At 40.6% G+C, this 16,907-nt stretch overlaps 1 protein-coding gene across 4 annotated transcripts in view; it reads left to right on the top strand.

Moving 5' to 3' along the window:
* The window catches only part of Fgf12 (fibroblast growth factor 12), a 540,804-nt gene that overhangs the window by 426,591 nt on the left and 97,306 nt on the right, over nucleotides 1–16,907 (top strand). The window lies entirely within an intron of this gene.

Genomic DNA, 16,907 nt, shown 5'->3' with positions numbered 1-16,907 from the left:
TAACTCCAGCCCCAGCTGTTCTGGGCCTTCTCAGGCATGGCAAGTCCATGATGCCCAGACACATTCAGACACACAATCATACACACAAAAATGAATAAACTCTCAAAAAGAAGTAATGCTTTCATTGTTAACAAATGAAATGATCAGCTATGTTGGAAATCTGAAAGAATGACTGACCTCTTGAAACTAGTGAACAGTTACAGAAGACTTACTGTCTACAAGGTTAATACCCAAATGTTATTTTCCATTCTTTATACTAGAATGAATACATGGAATTAAAAATTTAAAAACAAAATAACATTTACATTAGCATAAAATTAAACTATTTGAAAGTCTTTGCAACAGTCCCATAAAAAATGACAAAATTTTAATTCAAGGAAACTATCATAAATGAATCAGATTCATGGATAGGTGACATATTATTATTGTTATAAAAATTTCATCAATTTTTATCTTTATGATGAATGATCCCATAAACAAAATCACAGGAAATTATTTCCGAATATCACTAACTCACCCTAAGGTCTAGTCAAAACATCCAAGTTGCCAACACGTTAAAATGGAAGTTTGGAATCTGTCTGCTCAACTTTATGACCTGCTATAAAGCCGAAGAAATAAAAATAACAGTGTGGTTTTCATGACAGAGTAGGCAGATGTATCCATGTACCAGACTAGAAAACTCAGAAATATACCAACAGCAACATACCATTCGATTAAATGAAGAAGGGCAACTAATCAGGGGAGCTAGATCCGTTTGGGAAGACAATTTGGTACTTCATTGCATGTTTACCCTCAGGCTTAATATGTGACGCAGCAATTGTACATATAAGTGATTACCAAAATGACCTGAAAAGTTAAAAATTACACAAGTGACAATAAATAAATGCTTATGTAAACTTCATTCACACTTGCCAAAACTTTGGAATGAGTAGAGGTATCATTAGATGAATGAAAAGATAAATAATTCCGTACTGGTTACATACATGGATTATGGTGTAGAATGCCTATGAGATGAAATGTTATTCTACTGTAAAAACAACTGAGCCACAGAAAAATGTTCAGGAGACGTAAATACATAAAGCTGAGTGAAAGAAGGCTGTGTGGAATACTCTATGTGCCACGATTCTAGCTCTGTACCATTCTAGAATAAGAAAACACAGGAAAGGCCCTAGAAACTCCGTGGTAGAAGGCGGTGCAAAGAGTGTGTAAAAAGAAAGATAAACCCAACATGTGCCACAGCTGGAGGAGAGTGAGGAAGGAAGGGATGACACTTGTGCGGAGATTTAGGACAGCAAAGCTATTATCCTTGAGGCTCTAAGGGCAGACAGAGGGCATTGTGCAGTCTTCAAAACCATATCTATGGACTTCAGTGTCATCAGTGACCAATGCCGTCAGTTACAGTAAGTGTATGACATGAATGCAAGATCATATAGGGAGAGTCTGTGTGCAGCTGTGGTCATTTGGGAATTCTGTGCCCCTTCTGGATGGATTCTCAGTAAACACAAAACTGTTCTAAAGAGTGACGTGTCTTAGTACCAGAGGTAAGAGTGATAAAATAACTTTAGGTTATTCGTGAGGCATCTTGGGAGTTTGGTTCTTTCTAATGTGCTTTGTCTTAGTCTACAGTACATTTGAGAAGACTCCTGGAGATTGATACTAAAATAACACAGTAAGTGGAAAAGTCAAAGCACACACACAAAAAAAAAGTAATAAAGAGGAGATTGGTGTGTGTGCACAGAAACCAGGGGCACGAGAGCTCCTAAGCACACAAGCCTATGGTGCTCGTACATTTGGGGCAGTGAACTGACCCAGAACCAAAACAGGACTGGAAAAGCAGTCACTTATACACTTCTTCCTGTGAAATTCTTAGCATGGTAAACTTAGCTACTCCTACTTAATGAAAATTATCAAATATCATTTCTTAGCGGCCAATTTGAGGAGTGGCACAGAATGAGTGCATCTCCAATAAAAAGATAACCCAATTAATAGTGGTTATTATTGATTATGATAATGAAGAAAGTGCTTGTGTTTGTGTGGCAATATTGTAGCCTGTCTTCTGTCTATATTTCATTTATTTATTTATGCATTCATTCAGTTAAAATGTGTTGAGACTCTAGCGTGTATGTGCCAGGCATTTACCTAGGTACTGGGGATACATTTGATAACAATTGAGCTTGTTTACAGTGTAGAAAATTAGACAATATGTGTTAATGTTCTACACATAAATGCTGAAAAATAGACCCTTAATATAATTCTAAATGCATCCTTCAATCACTTGCCCTTTATTAAAATGTCCTGAGTCATTTATTAAAATTTTAGGGTGGGTGAAGAAGGTGCAGGCAGCGTATGTTCACTGTCAGTCATGCCATTTGGTTCTTCTTTCCAGCCTTTACCATTATTGTAAATTTAGGAAACAACTCTGTATCAAATTCTCCTAGCAGACAGTCACTCCTAATGAGCATCTGTACTGTCATCAGGGCACCATCACTGGAGGCAAAGAACCTGGAACCTTGAGGCTTTAGCATCCCAGAGCTGCTAGAAAGACTGTATGAAGCAGGTTTGGAGAGAGTGAGGATATGGATTTGCTGTGTTTTAGGTGTATTGCACCCAGAGGACTGCCCCTAATCCCATCACCTCAGTCCTGAGCCACTCCCTGAAGCCTGCTTTCCCGTGGTGCTAAGTGCCCGGGCTGAGGTCATATCACTGCTTGTAGAATAATGGCGCATAGTGTGTTTGGTAGAGGGACTCTGGGTGTGTCACCAATGGTAGTTTATGGCTAGGCTGCAGTATCTCCTCATTGCCTGAAGTTGGGTCTACCGAAATTCATGTTGACCTAGAAGCTAAAAATGTGACCTCATTTGGAAGTGGGGGTCCTCTACTGATAAACTCATTTAACAATTTTAAAGATAGTGTCCCGTGATTCAGAGCGGGCACTTAGTCCCAGGTCATCAGTCCCTCTATGGAAAGCAGAGGAGCCAAAACGCTGGGTAGCTTTATTTATTGGACTGTACAGCCACACGTGAGATTCATCAAGATTGTCAGACACCCTTACAAGCTGAGAAAATGCAAGAGTGGAGTCTTTCATGAGGAACGCAGAGTGAAGGTGAGGCCCCCTTCTGTCTCCCAGAACCACAAGAGAGAGTGTGTTACAACATTTTAAAAGTCACCCAGTGCTCTTGCAATTTGTGATGGCTGTGTTGGGAAATCAATGTCCTTTCACACTGGCTGACGAACTAGGAACTAGAAGGAAGCACAGCACCCAACTCATAAGCTTCATTGTCAGTCAATGCGGTATACCAAGCAAAGTCCCAAATTTCTCTTACAGGGGGGATCTTCCAAATTCTCATTGTGGTCCGTTTTCCACTAAAGGCATGGCTTTTGTATTTGCAAAGGGGCACTTGAGTGCCACTCATCTGGCGCATTAGTTCTAAACATAACCCCTTCAACCCAAAAGTCAGAGTATCTCAGCATAGAGTCTTCTTTCGCTAATGATTTTATGCTACACTAGTCAAGGGTCTGGTGACACTCAAACTCCATGGTTACTAACTGACTAAGTTTAGGTTAAGTTCTCGACCTCAGTTTCTTCACTTACCAACTTGGGACAATAATAGTTTCTTGCACTAGGCCAGTGAAAATTAAATAAATTGAAAGTCTTTGGGGGAAGATTCAACACGTAGGTAATGCCACAGCCATCCAGTACACATCTCTAGTTGGCTGCCTCAGATTTGATTGGGACAGGCACTGAATCGCCACCACTGTTGACTTTAAATACCCAGAGAGCTACGCTGGCCTATTGAAACTCCTAGTAATGTTTCCTCTTCGAAGATAATATCACAAAACATATGGAGATAAATTAAAATGACTTATTTCCTGACTTTGTAACTGGCGAGCAATGAGGCCAAATGCAAGGGTTGAAATTTTGAACTCTGGATTCTTAGTACATTTCTTATTTAATGCTAATATATGGCAAGGAAATAAATGGGTTATCTGCACCATTAACTAAAATTTGTTTGGGAAAAAAACTCATTACATTTTCAAAGCAGGATTCACAAAATAAGCTGCGAAAACAGCCGTGCAGTTCTAAAAATAATAATAGGGACTCAAAGTCTGATCTCCTCGGCAGCCCTTAAATTTCTCATTTAGGTGTCTTACATCTTTGAGATTATCTTGGATTTTCATCCAGTTCACCTGTCACAAAAAATGTTGTTGATTGCATGTTATGTGAACATTTTTCAAGAGTATGTCTTATGGAAATTTATAACTCTTTCATCAGCCATGTAGTCAGATGCTAAGCTAAATTATTTGCATAATTTAATATGTATAAGCTGCCCACCGTACAAGCATTCTTTCGGAGCTGGAAGGCAAATATCCAACCCTGCGAAGGCCTCTGGAGGCAATCCAGCCTAGCCCCCCAGTGTCATAGACATCTGAATGTAAGCCCAGAGAAGGGAAGCTGTTTATGCATGGCACAGGATGAAGTAGTGACATCCCTGTTGTAGTCCCTGCCCGCCTCACCGGTTTCCTTCTCTGTGCTTCAGCTGCTCTGTTCTTGACAGGGGAGCTCCCCTGGGGATTGCTTGTTCAGCTGGGGCTAATGCCTATGCTGGTACAGCAGTGCCCTGGGCTCCCAAGCCAGGCAGGGTGTGGTCGCCAACAGGGAACTTGCTGCCAGTTCCGGTCAGGCCTGGGTGTTCTCTGCTGTAAAATGTGTAGTGCGTGATGACTCTCTTGTACTTCTGATAGGAAAATTAAATGAGTTCACAAATGGGTAAAATGCTTAGAATTGTCGTGGGTGGCTGTTTGGGGCCAGTGAGTTAGTGAAGATTTTGCTGGTCTCAGTTTTCCTTGGCTATACATGATAGACATACTAAGTTCATGGGGATAATGCTAGCATGAGTAACAGTCTCCTCAGAATGCACACGATACACACACACACACACACACACACACACACACCACCACCACCACCACCACCACCACCACCACCACCACCAAGCATCATTTATATGTGAAAAAAAATTTTCCCTTTTTTGGCCTCCAAAACACGTATAAACCAAGGAAAAATCTTTCCCCATGTCTATGAAATAATTCATTTTTTTCTTAAATTGACCATGTCCCCTGGAGGGGGAGACCTGGTGGCACTCAGAGGAAGGACAGCAGGTAGCCAAGAAGAGACTTGATACCCTATGAGAATATACAGGGGGAGGTGATCCCCCTCAGGAACAGTCATAGGGGAGGGGAATAATGGGAAAATGGGGGGGGGGGGGAGGAATGGGAGGATACAAGGGATGGGATAAACATTGAGATGTAACAAGAATAAATTAATTAAAAAAATCACATAGTCTTCCAGCTTTGAAGAGATATGATTATCATTTTCATATGTTCTAACTTCTGTCAATTGCTTACATATGCTTCCTCATATTTAATAAACACGTTCACATCTTTGAAAAAAAATAGCATATAACATAATGGAAAATCCTTTAATTTTCCTAAAGTATTAAAATACTTAGTAACTTGGAACTGGATACTGTAGCACATATGTATAATCTCTGTACACAGAAAGGTGAGGCAGGAGGATTGTCATGAGTTTGAGGTGAGTCAGGGCTACGTAAGAAGGCCTTGTTTTCCCATCTCTGCTCACCATCCACCTCTCCGAAAAAGCAAGAAAACATAATAGTTTAAGATTCCCAGGCCAATACAGCGTAATAGGAGCACTTCCTTCTTTAAGGAAAGGCCCTTCATTCCACACTCTCACCCCGTCAAGGCCTGGAGCTAGCTTGTAGGAAGAGAAAACTCTCTCTCTCTCTCTCTCTCTCTCTCTCTCTCTCTCTCTCTCTCTCTCTCTCTCTCTCTCTCTCTCTCTCTCTCTCTCTCTCCCTCTCCACTTGTCTTCACGTTCTCGTTCTACACTCTGATCAGAGCCGGGAGGAGAGGGTACCAGAGGACAGAGAGATGCTCCTGTGCCCCAGACAGGAAGGAATGATACCAAGAAGGAATGCTCATCATTCTTATTTGATCAGCGTGAATGTGTGCTGAAGCCTGATGTGTATCTGCAGTTAGTACATGCCAACCAAAACAAACGGAAACAGCCTGGACATGGCGTACCCCGCAAGTCTCACACAGGAGCCCCTCATCCCCATGTGTTTAGCAGGTTCGAGGCCGGCTGCACTACATGAGAACCTGTCTCACTCTCCCTTCTATTTAGTTCCTTGAGATGAGGGTATTAATTGATTCTCGCACATCATATGCCTGCATTAAGTTACCATACTATATTACATAAATATGTACAACTAAACTGTAATGAAAATAAGGTAGCTGGTGATCACTCATACCCACTGTAGGTTCTGTGCTCTCTCTGAGACTTCGCTTCCTGAGCTGCCCAGGTATAGCTCTATTAGGTATGTGATGGGTCCAAACCACCTTTTTTCCTTCAGCTGTTAGGTTTTGGGGTTCTACTTTATAGACTTCTCTTTTGGGGATCCTCTACCTCCCACCTTGTCCTCTTCCATTGGAATTGCAATGACTCTAGGCTTGCTCTTCTTACCATGTGGCATCTTGGAGAACCCGTAGTTTCTGCTCCTTCGACTCTGGAAGTGTTACTCAGTTCAGTGCAGCCACAGGACCGGCTCTTCCCTCTTAACTCTCCAACCTTCATGGAGACTATATTTTTATCATCGCTTAATGTGCCCCTTAGTTCAGGGGGAAGATCAAGGCCTCCACAGGACCCTAAGAAGCTTCTCTCCAGGGTTGAGATCAAACAAACAAACAAACAAACAAACAAACTCTGCTTTTATTCCACCCTCATTTTTCAGTGCCTCCCTTGTGGAATGCAGAACATTAGAATCAGTTTTTGCATTGTCTGTTTGCATACTTCCATATTTCTTGACTCTTGACATCGCGCTTGGGGATTTGTATGTATTCCTCTTAATTCCATTTCCCTCTCTCTCCCTTCCTCCCCACCCCTGAGTATATGGATGTGTGTGGGTGTGATGAAAACAGCAGAAGACTGGGTGGGAGAGGGAAAGAGGAAAAGAGAAAGAGAAGGATACAGAATAGCAAGTATTGTGAATAAGTTCGTGGAACTTCAGAACGCTTCTTTGAAAATGGTTCCATGGAACTCATCACTATAGAAAATGAGTATGTGCAACAGAATCCTAAAACCATAAATGCCTCATACTATATAAATGATGCAGATAATACGAGGCACACAAAGTATTCGGCAGCACTGTTATTTTAAAGAATAAGTTACGCACAAATTTGAAATAAATGGAGAGATACCCTACCCCCTGCTATAGCAGATGACATTCAGAATATTGTAGTTGGGTCTGAACAGCAGTCCTAGATGGCTTGTTGTGGTTGACTCCACAGTAAAGCTCTATTGCTGTATAATCCTAGGCCTGTTCATTTCACCACGTTTCTCTCTGGGAACGTGCTGTTGTGTGGAGAGGTGAACTTTAGGGCTTAGATATGGCTTGCATTCTCTGAAAGGAGTGAGCACTAATCTACAGAGCACTAATACTCAGCTTCATCACCATGTTATTTAACAGATCTGGTTTTTTTTTTTTTTTATAGTCTAAGGATCTATTTTTCTCATAAGAATGAGGAAAAAACAATGTATTCTAGGCTCTTAAAACCTCTTCTAAAAATGGGTCTAAATTCTGGACTTAAAACTGACAACCTCATTGGAGAGAAAAGTCCTGTAGGCATCCATGGAGAGTAATCCGAGCTGACTAAGGTGTATGTGGGAGAGGCCTCTATTTTACGTGACATTGTCGTGGGGGCACTCTACGTTCCAGTGAAACCTACACCCTGACACCATTAACACCATCTGAGTCCAATGCTGACATCTACTTGAGGAGTCCTTAGAGACCTCAGCTGAGGATAGCCCTGATAGCTAGGAAGCAGATGTAAGTAGAAGTCAGGCTTTCCTTATCTCTGCCTCCCTCTCTCACCAAGACCACAAGCTCCAACTTCCTTAGTTAATACTCGCTGGATTAGGTGTTTTTCCCACTGTGTTATTATTTTTCTCTTAGTACTAAATAGCTTCTTTCAAGTGGGTTAATGGGTAATTCATTGTAAAATGCATAAGCAGTTAGTAAACATGACACTTTCTTTGCTTCGGTGTTGTGTACTCTTGCCATGTCTTACTGCATCCACTTTATATAGAGACACTTGCCTCTGAATTCTCCACTATAAACTCACAAACTCAGCAAATGTCCATAGTGAGTAAATGATGTTATTTTGTAGAGGCTTTTATATTGGCGATTTTTTTTTTTTTTTACCTTGCTCTGCCTTGCTAGGTGAGAATGTAAAGGGAAGATTTATCCCGCAATTTCAGTGACTCACTGGACACAGGAAATGATCCACATTAATTTTACCTGCCTTTACTTTTTTCAGGCTTATCTTTTAAAAGAGTCCATAGGTTGTCACAAGAGGTAATTAGGATGTGTTAACCTTGAGGCGTCTATTTTGGGTCTAATGTTTGTAACGGTCTTCCTCAGCCTGTATAATTATCCAGCTGATGGTAATCAATCATGACGATGCTGATGACAGGCATTTGTCATTGTTTTCAAGGCTACTTTTTTTTTTAATCACTTCTTTTGCCTCTTGAAGGCTCAAATCCTTGAATCAACCCACTGAGCAGGAAGGGCACAGGCAGAGACAGACGAACCAATTCAGCTGGCTCGCTCTGCAGGTCGCACTTAGAGATCGAATCACCCCATTCATAATTGTTGCCAGTGTTTTTGAAAAAGAAGTTTTATGGGGAGGGCAGAAGTGAATGTTCCAGAATCTTGGCTCACTCAGTGTCGGAGATCCATGCATTCATTCATTTAGCATTTACTGGTGGCATACCATGTGAGAAGCCCTGGGAGAGAAGAAGGCGTTGCCTCTCTGAGAACGGATTGTTGGTGGACACAGGCATGCACACACATGGGCAGCCACACACAAGTGCATCCACACATGCGCGCGCGCGCACGCACACACACACACACACACACACACACCACATACACATAGACATGAGAAAAATAAATCCTTCCTTAGAGCACTTTTATTGGATTGGCTTACTCTTCTGTCTGTGGAGAGCCTGGTTTTTAAAACCTCATAATTTTTCTTTTCCCTCTCCTCTCCCTCACCTCCAGTCTTTCAACTGATTTCCAAACTTTATTCACTGCCTTGTCCTTGTCTGTGAAGGTCCTGGAAAAGAGATGTAGAGATGTAATGTTTCTTCCATCCTGAACTTTGGGAGAATTTTGCCTTGAAAGCAGTGTCTCAAAGTGGTGACTGCCAAAACAAGTGGAATCAAGCTGGGAAAAGATCTTGCAACCTCTCCGCCTACAGAACTAGCAGTGAGTCTTCTTCCTCCTGGGCTCTCCCAGCAATAAAGACCCATCTCCCTCTCAGAGTACCCATCAAATGACTTAGAACTTTATGACAAGTGAGCTATAGACTGTTGCCTTATGTCTATGTAATTTCCTCTTTATTTTTCTTCAATAGTGGTAAATGGTTTGAAAGAATAGCAAGAATATTATATACACGTCAACACGCAGCCCTGTCTTCCATAGTTGGAGATTTAAATCAATTAGTGGTTTCGGGCAATCAACTTCAAGTCCCTACATCTGGAACAGGAGACCATGTTGACATAGCAACTCCAGTCAAATGAGGTGAACACAGAACACACCCTACCCTCCTCCTTCCTGAAGGAAGGCCCGAAATGAAATGAACCTTCTGCGAGGCTCAGTTGCCCCAGAACAGCAATAACAGTTATTGAAAATTCCTGGCGTAGATCATGTTTATCTGAAATGTTTTAGCTTTCATTTTGGATTTGTCACTGAGTGATTATTTTATTTTCAGAGGTCTCCAAGGAACACGGATATTAGTGGGGTTTTTCTTTCTTTCTGCAGCACTCTGAATTTTCCAAGACTCTCTACCATTTTTACTAGCCATTCTTAGCACTACCTAAAGGCAAGTTGACATTTTTCCTCCTTTTCCCCCTCCACTCAGATACCCCAGACCTGGAGAAGACAATAAATAGGAGCAGATCAGATTCTCGGACTCAGTCTCTTTCCGGGGGTCATTTTTTAAAGCGATTTTAAGGACTCTTACCTTGAGAAACCGATCCATTGTGATAATTCTTCTTGTCACCTTCAAAACCTGATGTTCCCATCTTCCCTTCTATCTTCCATATAACACATTGAAAATCATTGTGATGAACACCAAATTGTGTTTGAGTGTTTTGGACATATTCACATGTGATGTTTAAATGGGCTGATATACATTGGGGATGAGGATTCAGGGGATTTTCATAGTGTAGCAATGTTGGAGGCTATAGCTAACACTTAAAGAACAAACTAGCTAAGCAAGGTTGATAGACACATAAAGTCAGACTGGGATGGAATTCAAAGGGAAACAGCAATCTAGGACTTTGGAGTTGTATTTCAAATAAGTTTTGAGAGTTTGTTTCTCAGATGAACAAATGGGCTGGAGTCTCCTCCCTCGGTGTATTGAATGGTGCTCAGATGCTTTATAAGTCAGATCTGGTGATGGGTGACTGGGTCAGGACTGCCTTCACTTGACTTCAGTGCTTGTCTAAAGTAATGTGTTGGGTTTTTCAAGAGTGAATTACTTCTGGCAAGGACAAGTGGTTGTAAAAGAGTGATCTTTACCCCCAGGCCAGCCTCTTACCTCCTCTCGTGCTGTGAAAGTTCTCTCGCACGCGTTCTTGCTGTATGGTGCGTTCTCCATGTTGTGCTGAAGATGAGAGCCCTCATCGGAGGCCAGAGGGGGGAATCTCTCCCTGCAATCTTAGATCTTGGACTTTCAGTCTACAAAACTGTTGAGATAAAGAGACTCATTCTCCTGTAAGTGCTTGGCCTCGGGTATTTGATTTATAGCAATAAAGATAAACTGAAGCAGATGAGATGCCCAAAGGAGGCTTAGGTTGGCTTTTCTGCTACCTCCTCCTTTCTGTACTGTCACTACCAGTTCCAGCAACTGTAATCGGAATTCACAATAATTCTTGTTGAAATTGTACCAATAATATTCAACAGTGTAAGCTCAAGACAAGCTTAATTGGAGCATGCTATAAAACACAAAGGGAAATAAATACTCTGAAGAGAGATTGGGGCATTGAACGTCTTCTTCAAAAGCCATCAGATCAATCTGATGATGGCAAGTACAGCAACACAAAGAAGGCTAGGCCATTTCCAACAAGAGGGCCATTCCTTCTTGGCAATCCAGAATAGTACATGCCTCTCTTGCTCATAAAATATCCATCGTGTTTTTGTGCCCAAAGTTAATGACTTTGAGATGACACTTGGAGAGAGATTTGTAGCCTGTCCAATTGATTCTTCATGGTCCAGTTTTCTAAAGAACCATCCTCACAGCGTGGAATGAGATCGTCTGCCAATATCCCAGCTGGGAAACTCAGAATGGCAAGAAAACCTATTCATCAACTCAATTTGAACTGAATCTGAGTCATGATTAGTGGAATTCTAATGTCCCATCAACATCAACTGTACCCCCTCCCTCTGTTTTTCTTCTCATTGGATTATTATGTCCTCTTACAGTTTTTTCTCACTTAAATTTCAGCCTTGTACATACTTCCTTTCCATAATCTAGGATGGTTTATAGGTTATATAAGTATGGAAATGTGTTTTTTATTCCCATTACCTTTGCTGAAAGTGAGATGAATTTACAAAGTGGGGGAAGCCTTTCCAGTCTGGCTCTGTAACTTCCTATAATGCACTCAGGTCTTTATTTTCCCCCAATAGCCTTCATGGGTCATGCTGTGGTTTTTAGGAATTTAGATTGGAGTTTTATTTCCTTTTGTTCTCCCAGTTAAACTTGCCAAATGATAGAAGGGTGAGAGATATTCTGGGAAACGTTGCTAGGATGCTAGGATACCATGTAAAGAGGCTGAAGACATTCCAGTTCCTAGCCTCTGAACTGATTTAACTGTTGCCAGCTAAGGTGTAGGAAATTAAACCTACATTACATGTAGCCTGAGGCTCCTTGGAGAGAAGAAAAATGCTTTCACTTTTCAATGAGCCTTCGGAAATTGTTCCAAAACCACCAGGAAAAGCTTTATTCCTCTGAAAAAGAGCCGTGTGGTCATCGGAGCAAAGGGCTTTGAATTTTGTACTGTGAAAAAGTTCCACCAAACCAGCCATTCAGCCCTGACTCCACTGACCTTGAGATGCAGGGGAGTAAGGAGCACAGAATTGAAATCGTAACCTTACGAAAATTATTCCCTTTTTTCTGTTAATGTTTCAAGATGACCAACATTCTGCCTTAGTAAAAGAGATGTATTGTCTCTAACCCAAGTAATGTCATTCATCATCAATGCAGAGGTGTGGCAACATTTCTTTTCCTACCACAGGCGTGGTAAAAGTGTTCAAAGCCTTTGACTCCTTTTTTCTAACCCATGGAAACACCCATGTGATGGTGACATTCTTTGTTGGATTAGCAGTAATAGCAAAAGGTAGGAGTGATTTAAATAACCAAATGTATAAAAACTATTGCATCAATGCAGATGTATAGAAGCAAAGAAATCGTCTAGACTCACTAAGAGTTGCTGAATCACCAGCAGTGGTTGTGAATGCCTGTAATCTTAGCACTCAGAAGGCTCAGTCAGGAGGATTATTATGAGTGTGAGGCTCCCTCTGGCTTGGAAAGACAGGTAGATTTTTTTAATAGGCAGAAAGGGGACTTCCACCCAAAAGAAACATTCATTTATGACAATTTTCTACGTGTAAAATGCTGCACTAATGAACCACTTTCAGTGAGCCTTGTTCTAGTCTTCCCCAACAACATGGAGGACAAAAGACAAAGTTCACTTCATCTCAAGATCAACGGGGGAGCAAGAAGCAAAGCCACTAGAGTCACTTTACAACAGACAGAAAATCATTCTTAGTGGACCATACAGAACACTGGATTTCCAGGAATCATTTCTACTGTTTGTTAAAGGGCCAGATAGTAAATATTGTAGTTGCTGTACACGCCGCAATCTCTGTTACAATTATTCGTGCTATTGGCGCTCAGAGACAAACCATGTTGCTCAAGGCAATGAATAGCCATGGCTGTGAGAAATATGCAAAACTGAAATGAATCCATTTTTGTTTCATTTTATGAAATGTTGAAAAATATTAAGATCACTTACTGGTAGTGGCTCTACAAAATGAGATGATTAACCAAGATTTGTTGGGTGTGTAGAGTTTTCTGTCTCCTAATAGCATATGAGACATGTTTTTATTGGCCTTTATCACAGAAAACAATCAAAGAGGATCAAAGAGGAGGAAGAAATGGTACTGTTTGCCCAAAGCTGTTGTGTCACACAAAGTTTGAGTCCTTCCTTTCCGGTCTGTATGTCTAGTGCCGCTTACAACTGAGGACTCTGCAGTTTGGAGAAGCAGTAGCCCCGAACTCTAACACTGAAGAATATGATACTGGATCCTGTTTCATTTCATCTAATCACATCCACTAAAACATACCGTTACGAAATCAACTGAATTAAGATTAGATGGTGCCTGCTGGAATCGCAGGAGGCAGGAGGCAGGGGGATGCCCCAAGTTGGAGTCCAGCCTGGTATACATAGTGAGCTCCGTATCAACCAGGGATGCACAGCGACAGTCTTGAAAATGAAGATTCAATTCATTTTTATGCTAAGCAATCTTCCAGGCTTGCTCTTGAAAAAAACAAAACAAAACAAAACAAGGTTATGTTTTCTTTGTAAAGGCTGAACAAGAAGGTGTTTTTATATTTCCCCCTTATCTATAGTCATCACCCTACTGCTTGAAAAGTCCCGAGTCTCAAATTTCTTGCAAAGTGAACAACACAATGTAGATCTGAAGGTATGCCAAGAAATTAAGATGCCCATCATGCTTGCATATACTTGGAGAGACACAGAACCCCTATCCATCCAGAGCATCATCTCTTTTATGAAGACAGAGGCAAAGCAGCGGCCAGAAGACTATGGAGGCCAGGGACATTTGGTGTAAGTGTCAATGCTAGGCCTGAGAATTCTGTCGTAGAAGACTGTGGATAATGTAACCTGTACCACATATCCAAGAAATTCTGCCCGGCTTAAAGTGCTATAGAGTTCTCTTTATTGTTAAAATTCTCCATGACATGTGGCCTTGTTAACTTACCTGTTTCCTGTAATCTGTTTTTTTCTTCTAGAAAATAAAGTGATAATAATAATTTCCTAGGGTTAATGTAATGATTAAATGAGACCAAGGATCAATTTAATTATTTTAATTATATATAAAACCGTTTAATTTTAACTTTTAGCCATGTGATAAAAATATAATTTGAGTTTTCTGGCTTCTTTTTATGTTTATTGTGAATCCAAGTCCTTTTGCATTGACTCTTTTGGAGTCACTAAATATGAGTGAATAATATAATTTCTTTGTTCGGCTAATATTAGTCACAGAAGTATGAGTTTTAGGTCACTTGTCTTCTTTGTCTTAAGACTTCTTTTTCAAAATCATTTGGCTAAGCTGCCAATGAACACAAAAATCCAAGACCCACTTAGTTGTTGTGCACAAGGAGAACAACTGCACACTCTTTGGCTCTCCGAATACAAGTACGCTTAGGGTCATTTAAAAAGAAATCTGAATATGCCTTGCCGAATTCTTAGCAATCACCTAGCCTCACTTGAGATTTTAGTTTACATGATTCAGTAAGTTATTATTTGATTTTGCACGAGGGAAAAACATCATTTCAGGTTTTGAAGATGAAATGTCTCTTAGTGTTTGTTGCCTCTTGCTTCCTGCCAGTTAAGGAAGTGGAAATGTTGGCTTTAATTCAACAGAGCTTACTCTAATGCCCACTTCCTCCTGAATACCGAAGCTCACTGCTTGAGATAATTCCTATCAAAGGATGCTGTGTGCAACTGTGTTAAGAAGCATTTGGAGCCGGGCGTGGTGGCGCACGCCTTTAATCCCAGCACTCGGGAGGCAGAGGCAGGCGGATCGCTGTGAGTTCGAGGCCAGCCTGGTCTACAAAGTGAGTCCAGGATGGCCAAGGCTACACAGAGAAACCCTGTCTTTAAAAACCAAAAAAAAAACCAAAAAAAAAAAAAAAAAAAAAAGAATCATTTGGATCAACACTTTTCTCCATGTGGCCCTGAAACCACAGGCTACTAAAGCTTTAATATATGTGGAGTTTATTTCTTCTTACATTGGCAAACACAGTTTATTTCTCAAGAAATTAAGAGACTGTCTATTCTTTTATGTAAATAGTTGCCTGTACATGAGAATTACATGTAATCCTCCTGTACATGGATAGTTAAGAAAGAAAAATAGTCCCCTATTCTTGGACTCATTTGTGTGTCTAAATTGTGTTGGAGTTAGGATCAGGCACAAGAACTTGCTCTTGTTTTCAAAAACCCTACCAGATAATTTCATGATACTGTTTTGCTTTACTACAATTTGTATACATTACCAAATTAAGGCCTAACTTATTAAAGTTTTTTTTTAATTTGGCCCATAAATGCCTTAACTAAACAATTGTCTGCTGCCAGATCAGCTCTATTTAATTAGCTATTTGAAGTAGTCTCATCATCAAAAACATGAAACAACTGTGTGGCCGAATGACTTAATTCGGTCCTTCGTTTGCTCAGCACCGATTACTTTGCTTAGCTTGTAGGGACTCTAAAGTTGAATACAAACTGTATGTTTATGGGGCCTTAAGTAAGAGAAGAGGGATAATGCTTACAACTGTGACTCAAGGTAAAGTGCTAATTTAGAAGGAAATGTTTTGCTTTATGTTTAAATTTGTAACATTATGTCATTTGTTAGACCATCTTCTTAAGACTTGGAAATTCTTAAAGTCCAAATTACCTCTCTCTCTAATGAATAAATATGTATATGTAAATGGTTTTAGAAATTTTCACCTATTTTAATTGTGTATGTATGTATTCAACAAAGTAGGATAGTGCTCAATTGGGAAAAAAAGTGAAAAATATTGGTGATATGAGTGATGGATGCTATGTATCTGCTGCCCACTTATTTCAGGGTGTGAGTTTTGAGACAGGCAAGGTGAAGAAATTAATAAATGCTGAAGTCACTTAGTGACTTGTTACATTAAGATAACCTCATTATAAGAAAAATGGCCATGAAAGTCTTCACTTACCAGGAAAGTGGGATAGAGGGGAGGACATCCTATTGGGACTCTAGGTGAGAGAAGCATGGGAGAATGGGGAAATAGGAGGATCCAGAGGGTCCTAGAAACCTACAAGAAGAACATTATGATGGGCAGATCTGGGCCCAGGGAACCTGCTCAAACTAAGTCACCAGCCAAGGACAATACATGCAGTAAACTTCAAGACCCTACCCAGATCTAGCCAATGGACAGGACTTTCTCCACAGTTGAGTGGAGAGTGGGGGTCTGACTTTTACATGAACTCTGGTGCCCCATATTTGACCATGTCCCCTGGATGGGGAGGCCTGGTGGCATTCAGAGGAAGGATAGCAGGCTACCAAGAAGAGACTTGATACCCTATGATCATATACAGGGGGAGGAGGTCCCCCTCAGTCACAGTCATAGGGAAGGGGAGTAAGAGGAAAATGGGAGGGAGGGAGGAATAGGAGGATTCAAGGGATGAGATAACAATTTAGATGTAATATGAATAAATTAATAAAATAATTAAATAATTAAATAATTAAAAAATATTTAATAAAATAATTTTAAAAAAAGAAAAATGGAGGAGTGTTTTCAGCACAATACACTTACAAGTAGCAGGTCTCATCATGCCAGGGAGGGCCGGTATCACCATGGCTGTCCTGTATAATAGAGAACCAAGTCTCCAAAACTGACTTGAAAATAAGTTCGTTTGTTTCATTGCGTGCCATAGGTTTATGAGTGGGCATGCACATGTAGAACAGTACAAATGAATAGGTTGT

Source organism: Acomys russatus, chromosome 8 (assembly GCF_903995435.1).
Source record: "Acomys russatus chromosome 8, mAcoRus1.1, whole genome shotgun sequence".
NCBI classification, from domain to species: domain Eukaryota; kingdom Metazoa; phylum Chordata; class Mammalia; order Rodentia; family Muridae; genus Acomys; species Acomys russatus.
Note: the sequence above shows the minus strand (reverse complement) of the source record. Positions and strands in the feature narration are given on the sequence as shown.